The 27,364-nt window shown below is 48.0% G+C and overlaps 1 pseudogene; it reads left to right on the top strand.

Annotated features, from left to right (window-relative positions):
- Positions 1 to 1,285: 1,285 nt before the first annotated feature.
- LOC101396988 (lipopolysaccharide-binding protein-like) lies at positions 1,286 to 24,028 on the top strand (annotated as a pseudogene).
- The last annotated feature ends 3,336 nt before the right edge of the window (positions 24,029 to 27,364 follow it).

Raw genomic sequence — 27,364 nt, 5'->3', positions numbered from 1 at the left:
ACACATACTTCAAAACCAAGGTCTAGCACCTCCATTGTCTTAATTGCTCCCTTTCTGTGCTCCCATAGCCCCTAGAACATAAGCTCTCAAAGTATCTTCTGTCTCCTTGCACTTATCCCAGGAGAATTTTATGTCGATTTGACGGGGAGGAGAGAGGAACTGGGAAGATGCAAAAGAGGGATGAGAGAGATTTTTAACTGTACATCTTTTTATTATTGATCGATGTTTGAACTATGTGAACATATTTCCTATTTGAAGAAAATTAAAAATACAATACAAATAAAATAAAAAGATTGGTCTAGCTATTGTGTGGAATAATACCCAGCAATAAAAAGGAATGAATTGTTGATACACAAAACATGGGTTAGTCTCAAGAACATAATGCGGCATGAAAGAAGCCAGACAGAAAAGAACACGCTGGATGATTCCATTTACATGAAGTTCTAGAACAGGCAAAATGAATCCATGGTAAGAAAAAGCAGATCAGTGGTTTTCTGGGATAGGAGATGGGGAAGGAGATTGGGAAGAGGCATGAGAGAACTTCTTGGGGTGATGGAAATGTTTTTTATCTTGATTACGATGTGCTACATGGGTGTATACATGTGTAAAGGTTCATTGAACTGTACACTTAAAATGTGTGAATTTTATTGCATATAAATTATACGTTAATATAGTTGATTAACTTTATTAAGAGAACGTCAGCAAGAGAAAATCTGAAAGCGTCTGGAGCCTAGAGCTGCGGAATCCACTCGTCGTGTTTGTGGCCTGACCCGAGATGGTCCTGCACGATGTAAGTGGAGGACAGCGGATATCAGCAGAGCCAGAGCGCAGGCTCGGGCAGGCTGGGGCTGTGGAAGGTCTGGTTGGAGAGGTTTGTGGCAGCCAACTTGTGACAGCCTTCGCTGCCGGGCTGGGTGCTGAGATTTCAGTCTGTAGATAACAGGGGATGAACGGAGGGTGTTCGGCTAGAGAACGGTGTTGCACGGAGGCTCCTTGGGCAGCAGTGCTTGGAAGAAGAGGTTGGAGGTTGTGGCACCACTTCCGCTTCTCTCAGGCCAGAAATAAACCTCAAACGACTTCACAAGCAACCTTCTCCCTGTCTCAAGTTGCTGGAAATTGGGCTGCCCCAAAGCCTTGAATCTTCCCCGCCCTCCCTCCCAGCTGGCTCAGCTCCTCATCTGGCCCCTGGATTTATAAGCATCTCAGCCTCTGCTGTCATCTTCAGTAAGGGAGGCTCCTACAAAGAGACTGACCAACCTCTGCCCAGGAAGGAGCTGAGGACGGGATGATGGCCAGACCATAATGTGTGGTAGTGGTCCTACTGCTGCTGGCAGAGGTCTCCAGGTTTTGAGAAGGGGCATCTAATCCTGGGTTCGTGGCCAGGATCACCAGAAAAGGCCTGAAATATGGTAAGGGGGTTTGGTCATTCCTCTGGTGCCCACTGGTGCCCACCAGAGTGGTGTGGTAACCAGCATTAGGAATCACAGGCTGGGGTTCTGCCACTGCCTGGATTAGAAGCCTTGGCTATGTCACCCTCTGGGCTCCAGTTTCCTCATCTTGAATATCAGAGGCTTAAGAGAGGACTAGATTGGCATTTTTCCGAGGGTGGTCTGTGGACCACCCACATGAGAATGGCTGGGACAAACAAATACAGATTCTAGAGATCCATCCAAGATTGACTGCCGTTGGGCCTGGGAATCTGCATTGTTAACATAACTGCTCAAGACAGTGGAAACCCTAAGGTTTGACCACACTGCAGGAAATGATTCCTCAAAAGCCCCACTGTATTCCATCACTGTTTCCACGATCTTGTGGAATGAATAAATAACAATGATTGTCATTTACCTGACATTTTGAGTTAATGATATAATTCAATTCCAGGCTCAGGTTGGTATCATTACTATTATTACCATTTTACAGATGAGGGAACTGAGGCTCAAGGAATTTAAGTGACTAGCTTGGGATTACATCAATACAAGTGGCAAATCCTGCCTTCAATCTCAGCTCATGTTATTCAAAAGCCCAGCTACTCAACTGTTATGTTTAGCTACCTTCCATTCAATGAGCTAACTCCCTCTATTCGCCGGCAGCCCAAGAATGTGTAGTAGCCACCCTGCAGAAGGAGCTGTCCACCATCGAGTTCACTGATATCCCAGGAAGCTTCCAAGTCGGTTGGTTTGGAAGAGTGAGCTGAGTCTAACAGATGAGGTCTCCGTTCTACACCACAGGGGCAGCAGAGGAGGAAGAATGGGGGGGCCTAGGGTCATGGGGGAGGGCAATAAACATGGGATCCTCACTTGGACTAATGGCAGAGGGATCATGACCAGCTCTTGTGGGGCTTCTGGAAGGTTCTATGTGTTTCTTGAATCATCAGGATGGGAGAGAGACACTTAGAAACCATTTACCAGCCCCTATGTCAGTCCTGCAGAGACTATCCCTGGATTTTTGCTCTGCCAAGGTCTCCTGGCTACTCTCTTGATTGCCCAGATTAGGGACCTGCTTGAGATATACCAACCATCCCTCCAGAGCCTGTTAAGGGTCTGTAATCAAGGACTTTAAATCTTTCTGGAACCTATTCGCATTTCATTTTCAGACTGCCTCTTGAGGATAGCATCCACACATGTCCCCAGTGAGGAATAAAGCAAGGAGCTTCTAGTCCCCGGCGACAAGCCCTGCTTCCTCATCTCCCTCCCCGTGAGACTTGACTGATCTCAATGTCCCTCTAGCTTGCACACACTCAATCTTGAAGCCCTCACCCTGTGCTCTTTTTTCATCCATTCCTTGGGTGCGTGGATTTTCCTTCCAGCCTCCTCAGTGTCCAGAACATGTCCTTGGGGTGCATTTATCTACCACTGATAGAAAAGGCTGCTTCTTGGAATCCTCCCTAATACTCAGGCAATTTCCTGGAGGCAGTGGGCAAAGAGGAGCTATTTTAAATTTGCACACACACAGACACAAAATATCCAGGCTATGCCACTTAGAGGGCAATGCCCCTTCCCACAGCCCTAGAGCACCCCTTGCACCTGGTGTTCACAGTAGGTTACTGTGGTCTGTTAACACATCCAGATCTGCCACCAACTGTGAATTCTTCAAGAGCAGGGACAGAGTTTTGAATCTCTGTGGCCTCCGTGCCTGGAACCAGGTCTGACAGAGCAGGATCTCAGTGGATGTTTGTTGAGTGAAGTAATGAGTGTGGATCTGACACCACAAACTCAAATGGCCACAGGGGAGTGAGTAATGTAGATGAGTGTACCAGGCAGGGTGACTATATCCAACAGGGACCATCCAGGAAAGCAGAACCCACACCAGGAATGTCAACGGAGGGAATTTAATACAGGGAATTTGCTTCAAACATGTCAGAAGAGCTGAAAAGCCAAACAGGGAATAGTGAAGCAACCCAGACATTAGTAACAACAAAAAGTTGCTAACATCCCTAGAGCTGGAGAGGTAAAAAGAGGAGATATCAACAGAGCACAGGAGCTATGGCCTCTAGGTGGCAGCTAGGATCATGAAGGGAGGGGTTGTCTAGCAGGAGCTGGCCCCAATGTGGAAATGGAACCACTGCCAAAGACACAACGCAAGGCAGAGAGAGAAGAAGAAATACCCTGGCTTCTCCCCTTTTCCCATTCACTCACCTCCCCCCACTGCTTCCTATTTGCCAATCCTAACTAGAAGCCAGTTGCAAAGGATCCTGGGAAATGTTTGCACAGGTCAGTCCCATCCAATATAGGTCAGAGCAAGGGAAGGACGGGGAATGGACCTGAGAGCAAACAGGCAAATGACCAGTGCGATGTTTACCTGGAGGGCACCTGCCCCATATAAAGGGGGCAGCTGCTGCCCACCTGCAGTTGACTGACGCTGCAAGGGAATATGAGTATTGTCTTTTGATTTTTTTCGAGAGAAACCAGAAATCTAGTTTTTTTTTCCTTCACATTTTTTAGTGTGAAATTTCTCAATTTTAAAATGTTGGCAACTGATTCAAATTTTTTAAAAGGCTATTAGAAAAGAAAAGCAGGAGCCAGCCCGGTGGCACAAGCAGTTAAGTGCACGCACTCTGCTGTGGAGGCCCAGGGTTCGCCAGTTCGGATCCCGGGGGCGCACCAATGCACCGCTTGTCAAGCCATGCTGCGGTGGCGTCCCATGTAAAGTGGAGGAAGATAGGCACAGATGTTAGCCCAGGGCCAGTCTTCCTCAGCAAAAAAAAAATAGAAAGGAGGATTGGCAGATGTTAGCTCAGGGCTGATATTCCTCACACACACAAAAAAAGAACAGCATGTCTACAGTCTATCATAAATATGGCCCACAGGTCACCAGCAGGTGGTCTCAGATCTAAACTGTGAGCCCTTGTTTGTATTTGAAGTGTGGGGAGGACAGAGGGGACACTGTTTCCTGGAAGAGCCCGGGCCCCAGCTGTGGAGACAGGATACAGTGCAAAGCCAGCTCACAGGGTCCCCGCGGCGGTGAAGGTCGAGTGAGCAGGCTAGACAGGAGCAGCTACCGGGGGTAGGGGGGTGTCAAAGGAGAGAGGAAGATCTTCGGTCTTGGAAGGTGGGAAAGGCTTCCTGGAGGATCCTGAGCAGACCTTGAAGGATGTGAATGAGATGATTTGCTTGTCCTTTGTGGTTTAGGTCTATACATTTGCAAGAGAGTGTGAGAGGCGGGAGGGGACTCTGGGCACTCATTCAGAGGACTGATGTGCTCCTAGTTTTTCTGGGTCTGATAGTCTGCCTTCCTTCCCTAGCCTGATGGTCCGTCAGTTGAAGCTCAGGAACTCGATCTGAGTCTACGCCCAGGGCAGGGTGTCCCAGCCTCCCTGTCCAATAACGACATGTCTATCAGCGGGAACTGGAAGGTGACAACGGCTTTCATGTGAGTCACACTTAGCTTAGAATGTCTCTCAGCTTTGGGCAAGCGCATGTCCTCCCACCCTGGACTTCCATTTCTGGATTCTTAAACATCCAGTCTATAATGGACCCAGATCTGACTATCCCTAAGCCTCAGTTTTATTATCCATAAAAGGGGGTTAATAACAACCCACCTCATAGACGCAGTTGTGGATTAAATAAAATAACAGATGTAAGGCATTTAGCAGTGTGCCTGGCACATAGCAAATCCTCAATACACACTGGCTATTTTAGTTAATGGTTAGTTGAGGCTCAGACAGGATACCCAGCTGGTCAGTGGGGAACCGGAAGACAAATCTGGGTCTGTGTTCTTCTTGCTCCTCTTCCTGGAGGTAATTGGTTGTACACCATTTGCTTCTCATTTCTCCCAACCAGCATCCTAAATGGAACTTTTGATCTGAGTGTGGATGGTGTTTCCATCTCAGTTTCTCTGAACTTGGGCAAGGACCAGTCTGGACGACCCACTGCCTCTGTGGCCCACTGCGACAACTCATTTGGCCACATCAGCATTAACATTTCCGGACCCCGAAGGTAAGTGACCCCAGACACTCGCTGGAGATTGTCAGAGCTGCCTGGGCAACCAGATCACCCAGGGGATGTCCCTGACGGGGCATGAGAGCAAGATTTACAATCCATCAAGATCAGAGGTCAGTGAACCAAGGCCTGTGGGCCAAATGCAGTCTCCCACCTGTTCCTATAAATAAAGTCTTGTTGGAACACAGCCACGCTCATTTGTTTACCTTTTGTCTCTGGCTGCTCTAGTACCACAACAGCGTTGTTGAGTCGCTGCGACAGAGACACAGGACATGCAATGCCAAAATTATTTACTATCTGGATCTTTAAGAAAAAGTTTCCTGACTCCTGGGCAAGATTGTCTTTAACGGCAACCCAGCCTACCAAAGTGACTTGCCTGGAGGGGATGCTTGGGGAATCTCGAATGCATGATGGCAATCTCCAGGGTGGATGGCAGTCTCCAGGGTGGATGGCAGTCTCTACGGGTTTACCTAGCCCTTGGAGCAGGGACAGTTTCTTCAAAGGAAGGCTATCTGAAACGAGCCTTGAATTCTAACCAAAGGGGAGGGGGGTAGAGCTTTTCTGGCAAAAGGAGAAGCATGTGCAAAGATCCTGAGGCATGAAAAAGCCTGTGCTTTCCAGGAAGTAAAAAAAGGTCAGTGCACTTGGAGGGAAAGTAAGTAATTAGAAGAACTGAAGGGAGTAGGCAGGAGCCAAACTCTAGTCTCTATCCTAAAGTTAGGCAGTGAGAAGCCATCGGAGGATTTTAAGAAGGGCAGTGATACAATCAGATTTGCTTTTTTGAAAGCTCACTTCCTTTAGAAGAGATTAGACAGGGCAGAGGGAGACCAGAGAGGAGGCAGAGGCAGACGTCCAGACGAGAGCCAATGATGCCCAGGCAGGGGATGGCAGTGGAGGCAGGGGAAAGAGCGCTTTTAGGCATATTTAGGCAGCAGGATTGAATTTGGGCAACAGCTCCGGGATGACTTTATGTGGTCTGCGACCCACGGAATGTCGCCTACTGCTTCCATCTTTTATACTTTGACTTGTTGTTGGAGGAGTACCCATAGATGTCAGAGGGGGCAGACTTTTCTGGAAGCAACATCCCAACCACAGCTGTCGGGGACCCCGGCCATGGTCTCTATGGCCAGGGTCCCTCAGGCCCATCCAGCGGCCAAGGTTAAGTGAGGCATGAGTCCCAGGCTTGCTCAAGGGACAGAGCCCCAGAAAGTTCAGGAAGCTTTCTGTAGAACCCCAGGAAGCACTTGTGTCTGATGTTCCCGCACGAATTTATAAGACACAGACATTTCCAATATGCATCACTAATCATTCAATTAGCAAGAATCGAATGGCAAAGAAAATTTGATGGGAGAAAGAATTTTACCAGATGTAATCCCACTAACTTAGTTCACTTATTTCCCACCACCTCTCACCCTCACCCCCAGGGGAGCACATATGTGGAACGCCCTGTTCTGGGCCACGTTCTCATGGAGCGGGGTCTGAGGTTGGCAGAGGCTCTCAGCGGGCAGCTCCACCCGAAGTGGGTTAGACTCACATCGTGAGCTCTGTGAGGTGATTCACCACTGGCCCCTCAGCACCTAACTCAGTGCTTGGCGTGTAGGAGGGGCTCAGTAAACGTCTGTCGAATGAGTGAGTGAGTGAGTGAATGACTAATTGCTAAGCTGCCAGGTAAGTTATTTGGTGGATTTTGGAGGGCATAAAGAATAGGCCTTTATTCCCCTTCTTATACCTTAAAGAAATTTAAATGTTTTTGAGTGGGTAATTCGTCTGCATAGTTCAAAATTCAAAAAATGCAAAAGGAAACAGAGTGAAAAAAATCTCTCTCCACTCTGGTCCCCCCAGCCAGTTTTCCTTGCCAGAAGCAACCATTGTTAAGTGCCTTACGTATCATTCCTGAGAAAGTCTATGCCCGCACACTTGGATATTTTTCTCTTTTATTTTTTACACAAGTGGTAGCGTGCTATATACAGTATTATTTCCCTAGCTATTCTCACTTAACAATGTATTTATAAGCCCTTCCACATCAGAACACAAGAGTTTCCTTTTCAAAGGACTCCATTATATGAAGACACTAAAATATATATAATTAGTCTGCTATTGGTAGACTTTTAGTTTGGGGGCTTTTCTTCCAGTCTTTCGCTGCTACAAACGATGCTACGAAGGATAACCTTGTGCATAACAGCATTTTGCACCTGAGCAAATAAATTATAGAATAAATTCTTAAAATGGTATGTGCATTTTGTAATTTTAATACATACTAACAAATTGCCCTCCAAGGGGTTTGCCAGCTTCCACTCCCACTAGCAGGATGTGAAAGCCTCTGTTTCCTCACACTATTGGCAACACGGCAGATTATCAAAGGGTTAGCTTTTTGCCAATCTGAAAGCTGAAGGAACCTCAGTTTTAATTGGTGTTTATCTTGTGATGTTGAGCATCTTGCTATGTGTTTAAGAACCACGTATTTCATTTTTTCTGAATAGTCTATTCATACCCGTTCCTATCCTTCTCGGTCCACCTTTTCCCCCTCCCCGAACAGTCCTCAAGACTTCTGACCTCTAAACGCACCAGCCTCCTTGAAATCGCAAGTTATAAAAATTCAACTCAGGTGTTTCAGCGTTAAGAATGGACTTGACTGGCTCACATACACCTGAAAAGTCCATGGCGTGAATCCAAAGCTGGGTCTGGATCCAGGTGTTTGACCAATGTCACCAGGAACCTCCCTGTGTCCTGGGTCTGCTTCATTCTCAGGCAGGGTCCCCCACTCTCAGAGCGGCAAAGATGGTGCCCAGAAGCTCCAGGCTTCCTGGGCCATTAGCGCCGCCATCTCAGCAAAGGGGGAGCAGCCTTTCCTGTACAGTGTGTGGAGGAGGGGGAGGAAGTCCTAGGAAAAGCTCTCATTGGTCGATGTGGGGTCACGTGCCCATCCCTGGACCAATCATCATGGATTCTTATTGGCTGCGCCAGGGTCTAGGACCCACCCTTAGACCTGGGAGTAGGAGTAGGGTTAGTCCCACTGAACCACAAGGACTAGAAATGGGGAAGAAGTGGATTTTAAGGAAGGAGAGGATGCTGGAGAAGTTAAAACCACAGAGGCACATAGTTAACACCCCAACCCTAACTAGCCTACTCCCACTTACATTTCTGACTCAGGAAAACACTATGGGTCACCCTCCCTTGGATGACATTTAAACGGCTGGGTGCCATCTTGGGATAGCATGGGGAAAGGTCAGATTCATGAGTAGCACTCCTCTTGGGAGTCTCGGTTAATCATGAAGTGGATCCTGACCCTCTTTCCTCTTTTCTCCAGCTGGATCCTGAACTTCTCCCGTGAAACAATGGAAATCTATTTCAAAGATAGCTTGGAACAAAAGGTAAACAAAAGGATAAGCAGATCTGTAGTTAACACAAGGATCATTGGCATGTACGTATTTGAGATTTGGAAACAGCCTGGTCTCTTAAGTACCGTTGTCACTGAATTTGCTTAGCAAATTCATTCGTGTTGCAAGGGCAAACTTCAAGGCTTTCCCCAGTTTGTAGGACCACGTATGCTAAATTGGCATTTGGAACTGACAAAGTGTTCAGTATCTAGTTGTAGATAATATTAGGGAGATATGGAGAAGTGACTTTGGATCCCTCCCTCACACCATACACAAAAATCTACTCCAGGTGGTCTAAGGATTTAAATGCCAAAACAAATCTAAAACTTTTTAGGAGAAAACCTAGGATATCTTTGTCACCTTGAGGAGAGGAAAATGTTTCTTAAATCAGACTACCTCCTCCCCTCAAAAAATGCACCATATTGCGAGCAGCAGTGGGGTTGGCGCTTAGTATCTCTCACCTCTGGAAAAACCTTGGTCTTCGAAGCAAAAAGATGCCTTTTCCATTTATCCTCTGTGTATCTATCTTTGGGCAAGTTGATAGATCCCCCCTGGAGCCTCAGTCTCCTCATTTGTAAAATGGGTACAATGACCCCTTCCTTGAAGGGGGTTGGCGAGGATTTGATTAGATAACTACACAGAGTGCCTGGCCCACAGGGTGTGTTTAGAGCACTCACCATTATTACTGTTTCAGAGTCATTTCCCAACTGGGTTTCACCTCCTTGAATCTTCACTGTTGAGTGCATGAGCTCTGCAGTCAGACACTTTAGGTTTAAACCCCAGTTCTGACACTTTGCTGGCTGTGAGGCCTTAGTTAACTGGCTTAACCTCTCTGGGCTTAGGATTCTTGTCTATAAAATAGGAATAATCATAGTATCTGCCTTGCAGGGCTGTTGTGAGGACCATATGACATATACATATATGTCATGGTGCATGTGACATATGGTGTATAGACCATATGTCATATATACATATGTGTATACATACATGTATACATATTAGTCGTATATATGTCATATACATATACTAGTGCCTGGTAGAGAAGAAGAGCTGGGCAAATGGGACGAGGTTATTTTCATCGCCATTTATGCTCCAATAGCCCTGTGCAGCAGGCTGAGGCCAGAGGCAAGTTGTGGTCTCTGCCCTACAAATATAGCAGGCATGGGCCAGAAAAATCTGGATACCATGTGTCCAGGAGGGAATGGGGGAGATGCCAGAGAGGCTGAGCCCAAGGAAAGGGCAGTTTCGGAGGATGTGGTCAATGACTTCAGCCTCCACGGGGCTGTGAGTGCAAAGCCCCAGGTGGCTCTGCAGAAACAGGACCTCTGACCGAGGGACTTGGGGTGGACGGATTCAGGCCCCAGAAGGGCTGGCTGCCTGGGTAGCGCACTGCCCTTACCCTGGGCTCCAGGACAGGCCAGGTCAGGCCCACTTGACCCAGGCTGCCTTGGAGTTTGCACAAAACAATGGTTCCCAAAGTGGGAAACTTCCCCCAAAAGGAGAGTTGATTTTAAGTGATGTGAAGCCTCAGTATTAAACTATGCAGGATGATCGAATGAACAGGTGATTCCCCTTGCTGTCCTTTTTCTCCGTCTTCTTATGTCAAAGGGGAAGCACAATTTGGGGCTAAGGTGCCCTGAACACTTTTCTTTAACAGAAAAGGGGCATTATCTAAGTAGGCAATGGTGTCTAGCCAGACTTCCAGAACATTTTTCCAATTCCTTGTATTCTTTTTCCCACTTATATTCTGTTTATGCTGAGGGATACCAGTTTTCCAAAGAGTGATATAAAGTTTCTGTATTTTTTGTTAAACGTATGTAATTTTTAAAAGGCCACTTGGCGTAAAAAAAAATATTAAATAGCTTAATAGGTGAGAAAGGCAAAGTCATAGAGATGGTGTAGGAATAGCTGAAGTTAGGAAATCATGAGACTGGAGGCTTCTAGGATCTCCCCAGCTGACATTCTTGATTTACGGAGGACTAGGCTGCTGGCCGACTGAGGAATGGAATTCTCCTGGGAACCCTCCTTCTGGCTTTGCTTGGGGGCCCTCTGGTGGCCCTAGTCAGTACTGCCTGCAGGCCAGGTACCATGCTCTTTACAGATCCCTTATTCCCAGATGCCAAGTAACCCGAGTAGGAAGAGGAGGCAAAGGGGCTGGGGATGGGTGGTGGAGCCTCTGATTCAAGCCCTGCCTCCTGCACCTGATGCTCTTCTGCTTGTCCCCTCTGCTCTCTAATAAATACATTATGTACTGCACTACTTGCCACTTAGCCACGGAGACATTGAACTGAGGACCACGACAACAGCAGATCCCAGGGCCGTGCTGACTTGACCACCATCCACTTTTAATGTAGGTTCCACAAAAGTCTAGGAACTTAAGCTGGGTCTCCCTGTGTGAGAGGCCAGCCCAAATGGGGCCGTGTCCAAGTGTGTGTGTTGATGGGTAGTGGTCTCTTCTCCCTTTTCCCCATACTCTCCCTCCCCTCACACACCTACCTGTGGGGTGGGGATATAACCCAGGTTCCCGGAGTGGTGGTGGGGAAGCGGGTGGGGGCATTGCCAAGGAGAGAGGTGGAGGACTCACCTGGCTTTCTCACCCACATTCAGCAGATCTGCGAAATCGTCAGGACGTCAACAGCCTCACACCTGGAGCCCTATCTCCGGACTCTGCCAGGTTTGGAGCCCCTCTCACTCCTCTGGGTGCAGAAAGATGCCCTGGTACCCAGGACCCCTGGAACCATCACCATCATCTCCCGAGAGCCCTGGGAGAGTTTCGCCATCAAGTATCTCTCCATCCTACAGAGCTGGATATGGGGTGACCACCTCTCTTGGGGTCTGTTCTCTGGAGGTGGCGGAGTAAGGCCATCGAGGGTGGTGACTCAGAAACCCGCTGGGAGCACGAGCCGGGCAGAGGGTTACAGATACGTGGGAGGATCACGTGTTGGCTCTGTACTGGCTGCTTGAACAACACAGGGGTGCTCTGAGCTCCCGTGTAGGCTGGGGCCCTCCCGGCCCGCCCCTCTGGCTGCCACGGGAACCTTTCACAATCACACGTCAGGTCAGGTCTCCCCCTCTTGAAGTCCATCAAAGACTCCTCGGACTCTCAGAATACTGAGCCCAGCTGCGGGTGCCAAGGCCTTGCATGGCCTGGCCCTGACCACCACACCACACCACTGTCCCCAGCTTCATCTTGCTCAGGGCGACTCGGCCAGCCACTCTGGTCCCTATTAGTTCCTCTAATACGCCGCGCTCCTCACTGCTGCAAGATCTTTGCACATGTCGTTCCCTCTGCCGGGAATGTCCTTCCCCCACATCCAACCCCCTTCACCCAGTCAACACCTCCTCCTCCTTCAGATCTCAGCCCAGGCAACACCTCCTCTGGCTCCCTGTCCTCATCAAGTTGCCGCCCCTCACTTTACCCCTGTTTTATGGCTGGCATCATCCTATGGACTTATGCTACCTAACAGAGTTGCAATTTATCTGCTCAAGTATTTGATTGTCTTTTTCCCCTCTGGATTGTCAGCTCCATGAGGACAGGCACTTTGACTATCTCACTCAGCTGTTTTATTAGCCTCTTGCATTGCACCTGGCATATAGCAGGTGCTCAATAAATATTGAATGGATGAATGAATGAGTGAACAAATGAATGAATGAGTGAATAAACTCTTTTTGTGACTGAAGGTACCATGGATCAGCCCCAGCCCTATTTCCATACTCCAAAGGTTACATTCCATGTGAAAGGAGCTCCCTGGAGTTGTGCAGTGCACAACTCACACAACTGTGTTTGGCTACCCTGTTCATAATGCTGTCTCTTTCCTGTTCCGTAGTCACCTGGATGATTGATCAGGTTGCTGGCATTGACTACAGTCTAGTAGGAGCTCCCCAGGTGACCTCCCAATGCCTGGACACTCCCTTCAAGGTAAGGGGCTGTGGAGAAAGGGCCTTAGAGCTGAAGGCTGGCAGAAATTCAGTTCTACCTGCCATAGTTGGCTTCTACCCTCTTTCTCCAGTCCATCTGCCTGTCAGTCCACATCCCTGGCCAGTGCCCACAGGGGAAAGTTGTGGTGCTTGGCACTGCAGAGCGACACCTAAGACAGGGTCTCTGAGACAACAAGGTAAATCTGTCTGGAGCCCAGAAGCCCTGAGCTCAAATCCTGGCTCTACCGCTTATGTGCTGGGGAACCTTGGGAGAATTACTTAACCCCTCTGAGCCTCTATTGAATTGGAATGATAATAGTCTTACCCTACAAAGTTTCTAAAGGAATTGAGATGTGTATAAAGTGCTTAGCAGATGCCTGGCACACAGCACACATATAAGGCAGCACTATTATTACTACCCGTCTCACCCCTATAGTTGACTGAAGAATGGCTCCCTAAAATGTCCATGTCCTAATCCTAGGAATCTGTAAATGTTACCTTATAAGGCAAAAGGGACTTTGCAAGTATGATTCAATTAAGGATCCTGAGATGGCGGGATTATCCGGCTGGGCCCGTTGTAATTATAGGGATTCTTATAAGAGGGATGCAGGAGATAAGAGACAGAAGGCAGTGTGACCATGGAAGCAAGAGGCTGGAGCGAAGCAAGAGGTGAGGGTGACGTGGGGGAGGGACCACAAGACAAGGAACACAGATGGCCCCAGAAGGTGGAAAAGGGAGGGAAGTAGATTAGCCCTTGAAGCCTCCAGAAGGAGCGCAGGCCAACGACCTTGAGTTTAGGCTTCTGACCTCCAGAAACGGAAAGGACACACATAAATCTATGCTGTTTTAAGCCACTAAGATTATGGTAATTCGTTACAGCAGCAATAGGAAACCAATACACCTCGTCTTGATTCCTGTCCTGTCCACAGCCTTCCTGTGGGTTAAGCCAGGCCCTGGAGTGCTACTTTCCTCCAATTTTATTTATTTAACTAATGCTTATATGCTCTTACTATGTGCCAGATGCTGTTCTGAGTATTTGTACAGATATTAACTTATTTAAATTTCATACCTCCTCTATGAAGTAGAAACTATTAGCATCATTCCCATTTTACATGTGAGAAAATTGAGGCACAAGGAAGTTGGTGATTTGCCCAAGGTCCTAGAGCTAGTAAGTGGCAGACTAGGATTCAAATCCATACAGTTAAGCTCCAGAGTCCATGCTTTTCACCACCAGGCTGGGCTTCCTCTCCTGCGTCCTGAGCCTGGGAGAATACAGGACAGACCTCCCCATCCAAAGGGACCATTCTGTAATAGGGGGATTTCAGGCAGCTGTCAGGGCCTAGATGTTGTGGGGCCAGAAGGAATCTTTCAGGATCCCTGGCCCCACGTTCTGAAGAAGAACTGCCAATCCAGCCAGCACCCAGCGCATAGGAGACCTCTCCCAGGCAGGCTTTGGAGGCCTCTGCCTGACACCGTCTCTGGTAGGAACCTTAGGTGGCTGATATGTCCTTCTGTCTCCAGGGTGAATTCTTTGGCCGACGCTGGCACTCCCCAGTCCCCTTCAATGCTCCGCCCGTTAGGCTGCCCCAGGAACATGACGGCATGATCTACCTTGCAGTATCTGAATATGTCTTCAACACGGCCAGTAGGGTTTACCACCAGGCTGGGCGCATGAAGTTCATCATCCAAAATGAGTATGTGAGTCGGGGAGGGGAGGAGGCTGGGAGTCGCTGGAGAGAGCGTCAAGTGGGACTGTAGACCCCCTGTGGGTGTTCTAAGGAGCCGGGGGAAGAATGTGGAATTTGGAGCCTGCCAAAGATGGGTTCAAATCCAGGCTGTGCCTCAGTTTCCCTGTCTGTGCATGTAGACCCCAATCATGCCTATTCCCCAGGGATTATATGAGAGATTATAAAGAGCTTGGTGTCTGACACATAATATGTATTAGCTATTATTAACAGTACTTTAAAAAATAAGACAGACTCTGGTGTCTGGTCATATCAGGTCCTCTGAGAAGCGGATGCCAAGACGGCATTAGACTCGTAAGAGATTTGCTAGGACACCTGTGAAGGGTGAAGGAGAGAGGGAGGAGTAGGTGGGGAGAGCCCTCAGACTGCGATGCAGTACTGATACCTGTGAAGGGAGAGCAGGCGGGAAGGCAGATTGCATTGAAGTGCTGCTGCATAGCTCTGAGAAAGTCTCAGCCAAGCTGATGGGGAGCCACAGAGCAAAGCTGGCTTATTAGAGGAGGGCCATATCAGGCAGAAATTTGAGGAGTCCAGCTCCAGGCTAAAAGCCTGTGTGTGATCTTTCAGACCCGACCACGAGCAATTACACAGGCTTTCCCTGGTGGTCTCGCCAGACCAGACCCGGTGCATGGCTGGCGCTTGTCAGCCTCTGGAGGGAGCTGCAGTGAAGGACTCAAGCCCCGCCCTCACCCCGGGCTGGCCGTGCTCTTCTGCATATCTGCATTCCTGGACTAGACCCCTCCGTTCAGAGGCCTCCGTATGGATGGGAGGAGAGGGAGAACCTCAGCTGAGACGTGTTCAGGTGCCTCTGCTGAGACCCCTCACTGGAGACCATGATGACAGTTTTCTCCAGGCTGACTTGGTACTCAGTGCTTTTCTACTCCGGGCCCCTCCCCTTCTCCTCCCCCTCCTCCCCCTGGGTCCATAAAACAGCAGGAGCCTTTTGTTAGAGCTCCCTTGGCAATAAGATGATCCTCCATCTGCTGCTGATACATCTGACCCTCGCAGGTGCCATGCCCCCGGGAAAAATGGGACACTGAGGGGGGCGGTGCCCTTTCCAGTTGAGCTTCTTGCTTACACCATGGCAGTAAGTGAATAAAGGCTTAATCGTGACTTTCAGTTTGGCTCATTGTCTTAACTGACCACCTGGAATCCCAGCAGTGATCTGACCAACTTGTCCAGGTTTACCGCCCCTGCCACGCTCGGTCGGGGGCTGGGGGCTGTCATCGTGAATGGGGTGGGGCCCGAATGGGAGGCAGCAGGGGGCTGTCAGCCAACTGCCCTCCTCGAAGCTGATCCCCTTGAAGGGAGGTCTGAGCAGCGCCCCTCCGCAGCTGAGCACTATGCCAAGTGCTATAGGAGCAGCCCAGGTAGAGTGGGGATCTTGAGGAGGAGAGATCAAGGAAGGTGGGCTCTGGACAGATGTAGGCAGCATCCACCATCTGAAAGATCAGCAAGTAATAGGGCTGGGTGGAGAATGGCACCATAAGAGATTGCTAGAAAGGGAGTTTTGGGGAGCCATCTCTGGAGGCACATTAAATCCAGACTGTGGTGGCTCTCGGCTCTTGTTGGCCCTTTGTGGGAGCATCTTGAGAAATAATAAATAACAATAATGGACATTTAAGTCCTTACCATGTTCCAGGCACTGCACTTGGTGCTTGACCCATGTATCTCATTTAATCCTCTCACGCCCTAGACGATAAGTGCTATTATTATCATCCCCATTTTACAGATGAAGAGCCTAGCAAAGCTTGCCAACCATCAGTCAGCTAAAAGATGGCGGAAGGAGTATTTGAACTCAAGCTGTCAGACCTCAGAGTCCACATCCCTGACTACTGCAGTGTCCTGCTTCACAAGTGGCTTCCTACTTCTTCTGCTGCAGATCCCCCTGGACTCTGCGATCTCCCTGAACACCCACTCACTCTGGGCCGTGATTCCCCAGGTAAGCCTCTGCCCACTTACCACAAAGGACAAGACAAGCCCCTTGGCCTCGGCCACGTGTGGAGATGGTATTTGGACATGGATGAGCTGGGCATCAACTTTCTCCAGACAAACAGCTTACCTGTTAGAGCAGTGGGTAAAGATAAAAATTACTAAATTAACTTTTTTGTACAAAATTCCCATCACTTCTGACTCCTTGTGGCATAACGACGCAGGATCTGGAATCAGATTGCCTGGGTTTGAATCCGGGGTCTTCTGTTTTCTCTCTTGGGAACTCGATCCTGTTGGGCCTCAGTTTCCTCATTTGTCATATGAATAGTAGTACATATGGGTTGCTGGGAGGATCAAATGGGAGAACAAAACTCAACCAGCACAAATACACAGGTTCCTTCCAGGACACAAACGGGGGCACGTTGGGCAGGCTCCTAATTCGGGGCTAGGCCAACAATCGATATTGGTGTGATGTCTGTGTAGAGCATATCTGAGAAGTGGTGGGAGCAGAGTGGAGAAGAGCACTCAGCCTCCCCTCTCTTCAACCAGGACATTCAGCTCCGGCCTCAAACTTGCACGCTAGTCAGCACAAGCTGGACTGCATAGAAGGCATTGTGGTGACCATCCACTGTTATTGGAGCATGCCCATTGGGGTGTCTCACCCATCCCCTTTATCACTTTATCAAAGTGCCCTTTCCAACCACAACAACTGTCTATTAAAATCCTGTGATTGCTCCACTGCTGGTTTAGGGACCTTGGAGATTTGCGCCTTGGAGCGCTGCCCATCTGGCACCCCCAGTATAGCTCAGGGTCCCTCTGCCTGTCTCCTGCCCTCCCTTGAGTCTTTGCCCTCTTTCTCCAGCTGGCCAAGTTCTACCCCAACATGGAGCTAGAGCTTGAGATATCGTCTGAATCAGCTCCATTCCTGATGTTCACCCCTGGGAATGTGACCCTCACGCCCGTGATGGACATCCAGGCCTTCGCCCTCCCGCCCAACTCCTCTGACCGCAAGCCACTCTTCCAGCTCAGGGCAGTAAGTCTGATCCTGGCCAGGGCAGCAAAGGGCCGTGCTTGCCATGGGTGTAAGCCCCTCTCTCTGCTCACCTTCAGCTGAAGAACTGGGAGACTACACAGCTGATAGATGCTGGAGGCTATTTATTTCCACGGTATGAGTGGGCCTTGCATTCCTGGTCTGAACAGCCAGGCTTCCCAAGGGCACAGTTAATCAAATCATATACTGTCAGAGTTGCCAGGAACCTTAAAAGTCATTTGCTCCAGCTGAGTTGGAAGATTTTAGCTTTCTCACTGTTATGTTTGCTATAAAAATTTGTTTAATATAAAGCATAACCCTACTTAAATTGTTTTAAATAAAAATCATCAAATTACCTTTTTATTTTTTATTTTATTTTATTTTATTTGTGAGGAAGATCAGCCCTGAGCTAACATCCGTGCTAATCCTCCTCTTTTTGCTGAGGAAGACCGGCTCTGAGCTAACATCTATTGCCAATCCTCCTCCTTTTTTTCCCCAAAGCCCAGTAGATAGTTGTATGTCACAGTTGCACATCCTTCTAGTTGCTGTATGTGGGACGTGGCCTCAGCATGGCAGGAGAAGCGGTGCGTCGGTGTGCACCCAGGATCTGAACCCGGGCCGCCAGTAGCAGAGCACGCGCACTTAACCGCTAAGCCACGGGGCCGGCCCAAATTACCTTTTTAAAGAAAGTATAAAATTTAAAGAATTCTTAAGATAGCAGTATTCTCCAAAATGAGTTACAGATTCAACACAACCCCTATCAGAATCCCAGCTGGCATTTTTGCCAGCTGACAAGCTGATCCTAAAATTCATATGTAAATTCAAGAGACCCAGAATAGCTAAAGTGATCTTGAAAAAGAAAAGTAAAGTTGTAGAACTCATACTTCTCTATTTCAAAACTTACTATAAGGCTATAATAATCAAGATAGTGGGGTACTGGTGCAAGGATAGATATGTAGATCAATGGAATAGAATCGAAAATCCAGAAATAGGGGGCCGGCCCCATGGCTTAGCAGTTAAGTGCGCGCGCTCTGCTGCTGGTGGCCCGGGTTCGGATCCTGGGTGCACACCGACACACCGCTTCTCCAGCCATGCTGAGGCCAAGTCCCACATACAGCAACTAGAAGGATGTGAAACTATGACATACAACTATCTACTGGGGCTTTCGGGGAAATAAATAAATAAATAAATAAATAATTTTAAAAAAAGAAAATTCAAAAATTAATCTCCATGTTTATAGTCAATTGATTTTCAACAAGGGGACCAAGAAAATTAAATGTGGAAGAATAGACTTTCAAGAAATGGTGCTCGGGCAACTGGATATTCACATGCAAAAGAATGAAACTGGACCCCTTCCTTACACCATACACAAAAATTACTCCAAATATATCATAGACCTAAATGTGAGAGCTTAAACTATAGAACTCTTAGAAAAAACATAGTAGTAATTTTTCATGTCCTTGGGTTAGCAAAGCCTTCTTAGATATGAATCAAAAGCACAAGCAACAAAATAAAAAATAAGTTGGACCTCATCAAAATTAAGGACTTTTATGCTTCAAAGGACACCATTCAAGAAAGTGAAAAGACAATCCAAAGAATGGGAGAAAATATCTGCAGATCATCTATCTGACAAGGGATTTGTATCCAAAATATATAAAGAACTCTTACAACTCAGTCATAAAAAAGACAAATAACCTAATTTAAAAATGGGCAAAGCACTTCCACTTCTGAGAAGATGGAGTAGATGTACATTTCCCTTTTCCTCCTGCTAAGTACAACTAAAAACCCTGGATGTTATAAATAAAACAAACACAAGAAGACTCTGAATGGCAGAGAGAAGAAGGCAGATCAGCTAGGGACTTCAGGACCTAAGGAACAACATGGTTATGAGTACCCTAGGTTTTCTTTTTGCCCTACATATTCCAGTTTGGGGCTGATGAAGTCAGCAGCCCAGAAACACCAACAGGCACAGACAAAAAAAAAAAAAAAAGCCCCAACAAGTCTCCTCTCTCTAGCCAAAAGACCAGAAAAAAGGCAGCCTAGTAAGATAGAAAACTTTTAGATAATAACAGCTCTACTGCAGCCCAACATGAGAAAAAAAACTGGCCCTTAACACACCCATGTCAGTGAAGGCTGACTGGGGAGCCTAGACTTCCATTTTCATAAGGTTGTAACAGAGTGCCCCAACACCCCTGCTGGGGTGTATCAGTGGAACAGAGAAAAGAATAAGTGAACTAGAAGATAAAACAATAGAATTACCCAATCTGAACAACAGAGACAAAAATAGACTGGAAAAAAAAAAAAGGAGCCTCAGGGACCTGTGGGACTATAACAAAAGATCTAATATTCATGTCATCAGAGTCTCAGGAGAGAGAAAGTGGGAGGGCTGAAAAAGTATTCAAATAAATAATGGCTGAAAATTTCCCAAATTTAGCAAGAGACATAAATATACAGATTCAAGGAGCTGGGCACACTCCAAACAGGACAAATCCAAAGAAATCTATGCCAAGACACATAAGAATTAAATTTCTGAAAACTAAAGATAAAGAAAAAATCTTGGGGGCCGGCCCCGTGGCTTAGCAGTTAAGTGAGCGCGCTCTGCTACTGGTGGCCCGGGTTCTGATCCCAGGCGTACACCGACGCACCACTTCTCCGGCCATGCTGAGGCCTCATCCCACGTACAGCAACTAGAAGGATGTGCAACTATGACATACAACTATCTACTGGGGCTTTGGGGGGGAAAAAAAAGGAGGAGGATTGGCAATAGATGTTAGCTCAGAGCGGGTCTTCCTCAGCAAAAAGAGGAGGATTAGCATGGATGTTAGCTCAGGGCTCATCTTCCTCACAAAAAAAAAAAAAAGAAAAAAAATCTTGAAAGCGACCAGGAAAAGATGACACCTTATCTATAGGGGAAAAACTATTCCACTGGCAGCACGTTTTTCACCAGAAACCATGGTGGCCAGAAGGAAGTGGCACAATATTTTTCAAGTGCTGTCTTAGTCAGCTCCGGCTGCCATAACAAAATATCATAGACTGGGTGGCTTAAACAACAGAAATTTATTTCTCACAGTTCTGGAGGCTGGGAAATCCAAGACAAGGTCTGAAAGTAACACACATCATTTATGCCCACATTCTATTGGCCAGAACTCAGTCACATGGCCACACCTAACTGCAAAGGAGGCTGGGAAATGTAGTCCAGCTGGGTGCCCAGGTGACAAAGAAGTGAGTCTTGGTAAACACATAGCAGGCTCTGCCACAGGACCTTCCTTGTCCATCTTCAGTACTTCTTGGTCACTGTTCAAACTGATGCTGACCTTCTCCATGCCTAAGCGAAGCCAGCCTTCTGTCCTTTGGGACACAAATAGTGTTCCCTTTTTCCTACCACAAGCCTCTGGGACATCAATTAGGTTTCAAAGTGGAGCTGTTCAGTGATGCCACCACAAGCGCTCACTCAGGTGTTGCAGGTAAGAGCTCACCTCCTGGTAAGAGGAAGTGGATTCAGGTAAAATAGCTAACCATCATAGATGGGACAGGCTTTACAGGGCCTCCAGATTCAGTCACCTGGTTCAACCCCGCCCCTCGGCAGGCCAGGCTTCATCTTCAAACACAAGTGTCAGTTAGTGACACTTTAACTGTCCCTAGGGGTCACGGACTCTCTGAATTTCTCTTGGTAGCCTGGTCCGAAGCTCAGTCATGCTTATATGCAAATGGTCTCCCTATTTGAATTCTCTGTGTCTTTAGTTTGGGCTTATTCCCCCTTCTTGATGCTTCCATTAAGAGGGAGACCTCTGAAACCTCAGCTCACCTTTCTCAAAGTCGCCTGTGGAGCCACCAACATCCTGCAGCCTCAGTCTGTAAGCCTTGGGTTGCTGCTTTTCATCCATAGTCCCACGTCTGGCTGTGGTTTCTCTTTCTGGAGATCTGTCTTCTGGACTGGGAACCAACAGGATGCTTACATGGGCTGAGAGTCTGGGTCATCCCCTTTTGTTTTTCTAGGGAACCAGCGTCTCTGCCACCATCAGTGTGACCTCCAGCAGGATTATTGCTTCACTGACCTTGAGAAGGTAAGAGGCCTTGGGTGGGGGGAAGAAACGGGGTGGGATGGGTGATCCGAGCATCTGTCCTGGTTCACTGAAAGGGCTGGGGTTGACCCTTGGAAACAGAGATCTCCATGGGGCTGGCTCATTCTTTAATCTGGATGCCCCTCTGGAGAAGGCATATTGACAATGCCTCAGGGGAAAAGCCAGAAGCCGAGAAAAGTTGCCAAGCAGCAGAGTTTACTTTCAGGTCCCCTATCGCTTTGGGCTCCTCACTTCCCCGTTTCAGGCATCAATGGAGGAGCTGGAACTTGTGCAAAATGGGTACTTAGGAACGATAGTCTAATTGGAGAAGGTGGGGCTTGAAGCCGTGTTTCAAGGACTTTACATATAAGATTGAGAAAAACTGTCAATATTACACATCAAAAAGTGGAGGTGGGGCCAGCCTGGTGGCATAATGGTTAAGTTTGCATACTCTGCTTCAGCAGCCCCGGGTTCCCGGGTTCCCGGGTTCGGATCCCGGACGCGGACCTACGCACTGCTTATCAAGCCATGCTGTGGCAGGCGTCTCACATATAAAGTAGAGAAAGATGGGCACAAATGTTAGCCCAGGGCCAATCTTCCTCAGTAAAAAGAGGAGGATCGGCAATGGATGTTAGCTCAGGGCCAATCTTCCTCACCAAAAAAAATAAATAAATAAAAAGTGGAGGAGATTTTGGACGGAGAATTGAAGGTGCCCCCAAGCCACTGCTCACTGCTCCACTGCCCAGATACCCAATCAATAGGCAAGTATTTATTTCACCAGTGAATCAATGAGGAGTTCGAGCTTTAGGCAGGAGGGACTATACCACCTGCTGGGGCTGGCCCTTGCCCTGGTAGTGTCCTCTTTCCAGAGCCCTTGCCTGTGTGTCACGTCTCACCCACTCTGGGTGCTGCTCCCTGCTGAGGTACAGGTGCAATGAGTTCATCAGAGGAACTAATTCCCGGCCTTAGGGTTAGATGCCTGATGGCTCACAGATGCTCTGACTCCATTAAAGTGAACATCTCAAGAGGTCTTTAAAAAGAGAAGCTAATGGTGAGCATTTGGGGCTTTTGGAGGTCCTGGAACTTGAGTTGATGCGTAGACTTGGCTTGGAGGTCTCTGCAGTGTCTGGGAGCACAGCAAAGGGCTCAGACTAGGAGGATACAGCAAAGTGACGAGGATTTGAGAGGCTCTCACATGATGATTTCATCAAGGAATTATCAAAACCACTCTGCGCATGAGCAGAAAGCAAAGATATCTGTCCAGGCTAATTAGAATCCCTGAACAAGAGAACCAGGTCAGCAGTCAAGAGGAAAGCCTATTAGGAGGGGGATCTATGGGGGAAATGGGGGTTCAGCTTGTGTAGTGACAGCAATTGAGGGACCCTGAGTCCCTCTACCTTCCCTCATGCCATTGGGTGCCAGCTGCACGCCAGCATCATTTGTGGTGCCTCTCATTTCCTTTTTTTGTGTGTGTGAGGAAGATCAGCCCTGAGCTAACATCCATGCCAATCCCCCGCTTTTTGCTGAGGAAGACTGGCCCTGAGCTAACACCCCTGCCGATCTTCCTCCACTTTATGTGGGACGCCGCCACAGCATGGCCTGACAAGCAGTGCGTCGGTGCGCACCCGGGATCTGAACCCGGGCTGCCAGCAGCAGAGCGCGCGCACACAAGTGCTATGCCACGGGGCCGGCCCCTTCATTTCCATTTTTATTGTCTATGCCCATATTATAAAAATAATGCATGCTCATGGCAAGAAAACATTGGAAATTATAAAGGTATTAAAAAACAAACAAAATCACCCATAACCTTGCCACATAGACTATGGCTATTAATAGTTTCATGTTTCCTTCCAGTCTTTTTGGATACATTTTTATATAACTGGAGACATACAGTGCATTACTTCTTATATTCCACTTTTTCCTGTTAATATTTATAGTATCATCATTTCTTCAAGTTATCAAAGATGCTCAGCAAAGCTCTTGTGAACAAAGCCGCTTCTTCTTAAATCTCAGTGCATGCTTAAAGCTGTAAGCCCACAAGCACCACATTGCAGAGGAACCCTTGGGTGCCCAGAACCAGAAATGCCCTTGCCCGTGAGCACTACACACCCCAGTGGGGTGACTGCAAAAAAGTACCAGCCGTGGCCTGCGGTGACCCATGCTTCTCTCTCCACACAGTAAGCTGAAATTGGAACTGAAACACTCCAACATCGGTTTCATCAATGTGAGTTGTTTTCTCTTAGAGTTTCTTGAATGTCTTTTCCAAGCAGGCCTTCATGGGGCTCCAGGAGAAGCGACGAAGGCCCAGATTGAGATGCACTGCAGTCTTGCAGAAAATGGGACACCACATCTGAAAGTTGACCCCAAGAAGGGCACTGCCTGAGGGCTAACGGGTGGCAGTACATGGACATTAAAGAGCATGAGCTTTGGAGGAAGACAGATCTGGGCTCTTATACCAGCTCTGCCACGTGCTAGCTGTGTGACCTTGGGCAAATCACTTAACCTTTCTCAGCCTCAGTTTCCTTGACTGTAAAATAGAAATAATAATAGCATCTACCTCAAATGGGGGCTATAATATGAAATGGGGCAATGAATTCATAAGACCCTTTGATGAAATGTCTCACACATACTAACGTCTCAATATATGTTCACTATGGTAATAATAGTGGCCCAGGTGCATAATCCCTTATCCAAAGCCCTTAGGACTGATGGGTTTCAGAACTGAGAATTTTTGAGAGGTAATATGGGGCACACACCATATGTTATATAACACTTCCAGCAGGCTCTGGGGCAGCACTCTATAATCAAACACCTTAATATTTCTGCAATGAAATTTAAAAAGGTGCACACAAAGAGGAACAAAGAAACACTAAATAGCCCCATGATGGTTCAGGTCATGCTTTGCCATAAAATGAGCTTGTATGCACTAGTGAAGAATGAAGTTCAGAGGTCTGGGTTTTGGGGCATTGTGAATAAGGAGCTGTTGATCTGGAATGGTGATAGTCACAGTCAACCTCTATTTCATAAATGGGTTGACATGTTGATGTTTCCAGAGGTGGGGGCCACACGTTCTGCCCTTGGACTTTTATTTTTATTCATATCTTATCTGACCCCTTTGCTCTGGCTGCTTCCCTGCTCCAGGTGGATTTGATGGAAACCATCCTCAATTTCTATGCGTTCCACGTCACCTATCCCTCTCTCAGTGGTAAGAAGAGCTGCTGCTGACGGCCCCCATGCAAAAGCTGAATTCTACTCTTGCTGTAGGATTGATGGTTCATTCATTCAACAAGTTGAGCCTCTTTCTGTGCTGGCTGGGGTACTTACTGGCAGTCCATGATCCTGGCCCTCACGGAGTTCACACTTTGTTGGGAAGGCAGACATGTAACAGGCAATGACAACACCATTTGATAGATGCCATAATAGAAGGAAGCATAGGGGCTGCAGGAGCTAGGAGGAGACACTGAACATGACCTAGAGGTCAGTCTAGAATTCCAGGAGGTGAGGGCTGAGTGGAGTCCCAAAGCACAAGGAGTTAGGCCAAAGGAGGAGGAGCATTCCAGGTAGCACCATGGAGAATACCTGGAGTTAGCACACCTGGGTTCTGGGCCAGGTTCGGTCACTATCTTGCCGGGTGACCTTGATAGAAGTAGTGCTTGGCTGCCTGAGAACCCAGCCGGCCTCCTCCCATGCCAGGGCCCTCTCCCACTGGCCTCACTTGATCTGCCTTTTATGACCAAGAGATAAGAGCCACGAAATTGGCCTGGAAAAGAGAAAGTGGAGGAGATGGTGGTCCTCGGGGATGAGTCCCTGGATATAAACACTGCATGGCCCAGCCCTGGCCACTTTGGGTGGTGGATGATGGAGGGCTCTCGAAGGGGCATAGAAGCCCAAGAGGCTGCCACTCCTGAAGAGGCTGCATTTCCCAAGCATTTGACTCTACGTGCCCCCTACTCCCCTACACCCCCCCAAAAACACCCCTGAATCCAATAGCCTATGTTTCAAAGCAGCCCACTCTCTCATTGACCAGCTGCAAATGCAATGTTCTGTGTCTTCGCACCTCCCCTGTCTTCTCTGTCCAGCGCACCTCTATTTATCTTTCAGCAAAGCTTGAGGAGGGCTTCCCGCTCCCTCTGTCACAGGACACCTCCCTCACCAGCGTGGAGCTCCAAATCCACAAGGTCAGTGACAAGTGGGGGCTGGGTGGGGAGTTCTAAGACTCCTGGGAGGGCTGCTTCAGGGCTGGTGGAGACTAGGGGGAGCCCCTGACTCCCATTTATATCCTGGACCTAATTTTTATAGGAAAAAAATTTGGGTTTTAAATTTTGGAGTATAAATGGCAGGTTTTAATTATGTGGGATCTTGGCTTCATGTAGAATAGCTCAGTTCCCAATAATTCAGTTCAAACACATTAATTGAGCATCTGCGATGTGCGAGGCCCTTCGGCCACGTATGACAGGAGGAGAGCGTGCAAAGCCATCAGATTAGATGCACCACTTCTGGGTTGATAGGGGCCACCTGAACAAGCCCAGAATCTCCTCAGGGGTGGGCGAGTCCCCACTGGGCCACTGGCCAGCCTTCTCACCCACAGTAGCAAGGGATGGTCCTGGAGAAAAGTTGATGCCACATGCCTTCTAGTGGAACAAACCTATCAGGGGCGACAAGGACAATCATTGTACATGTTATGATATAAATCCAGAGGTACTAGTTTGCCAGTGTTCATAATATGTTCATAATATGTTCACTGTTCATAATATGTTCTTACTCCAAGGTAATCCAGAACTACATCCTCATAAAATAATTATGTGAGGAGGGTAAACTAGGCAGCATCCACGTGTGCATTGTTCTCCTGGGAGAAAAAAGTTTTGGAGGAGGAAAGTGACATTCATGGATGTCTTCCAGAAATCAGAAGATCGGGAAATGCGGATAAATCCCTGGGGGCAGGCAGCTGATAGGACGGTGCTTTATAAAGGCCTCCAAGGCCTCAGGGTTGGTGATCGCCCTGACCTGGTTTTTGGTTCCAGTGGGAGCTTGTCTCTCTCAGTACAGGCTTCCCTTTCAGGAAGCTCCTATCCTGTTCAGCTGAGAAAGTGATCCTTCTCCTCTGTCCCTCTTGCCTTCTCTCCAGAACTTCTTGCTCTTAGGGGCCAACATTGATAAGGCTGAAGATTGAGGAGGAGGAGCAACTGTGGCTGGGGAGTAGACGACACCACAGCTGGACCTGCCCGTGCCCTTGTGGAGGTCCAGAGGCTGCAGCCATTCTGCCTCCTCTCCCATGAGCACCCCCTGTCCCCAGGGACACTAGTCACCAGTGAGCCTATGGCACCTAAAGACACGCCAGATCACTGGACACCTTCCCCACCTTTCTCCTCCCCCTCCTCCTCTCTGTCCCTATATATTCTCTTTGCAGCTGTCCTCAGCCTTAATCTGGGGAGCTCACTCTCGACTCCTTACCTGTCTGTCGTTAGAATAAACTTCGGTAAAGGAAAACAGCAGCAGCAGTGTCCAGCCACCATGTAGCCCAAAGCATCCTGCTCAGCATTAAACATGTAGAACAACTTAGTTGTATGTGTCACTTGATGTCTTGGTTACGGGAGCAAGAGTCAGACAGAAGTGGGCTCAAAGCCTTGTTTTGCCACTTCCCTGGTGTGTAATACTTACTGAGATGAGACCACAGACCATCCAACCTCTGTAGTGGTTACACATTTATTCAACAAACCTTGATTCCAATTTCCTGATGATTTGCGTGCCTTGGCTCCTGCCTCCAGCGTTGGTGCTGTGGCAGGAGGGATCAAAGAGTAAGTGAGAAAATTGCACGGTCTCTGCCTTCATAAGCTTACACCCAAAAACGGGCCAGCAAACTTTT

Source organism: Ceratotherium simum, chromosome 21, assembly GCF_057802395.1.
Source record: "Ceratotherium simum simum isolate JZ-2026a chromosome 21, ASM5780239v1, whole genome shotgun sequence".
Classification (NCBI taxonomy): domain Eukaryota; kingdom Metazoa; phylum Chordata; class Mammalia; order Perissodactyla; family Rhinocerotidae; genus Ceratotherium; species Ceratotherium simum.
This window is presented reverse-complemented; position numbering and strand designations above follow the sequence as displayed.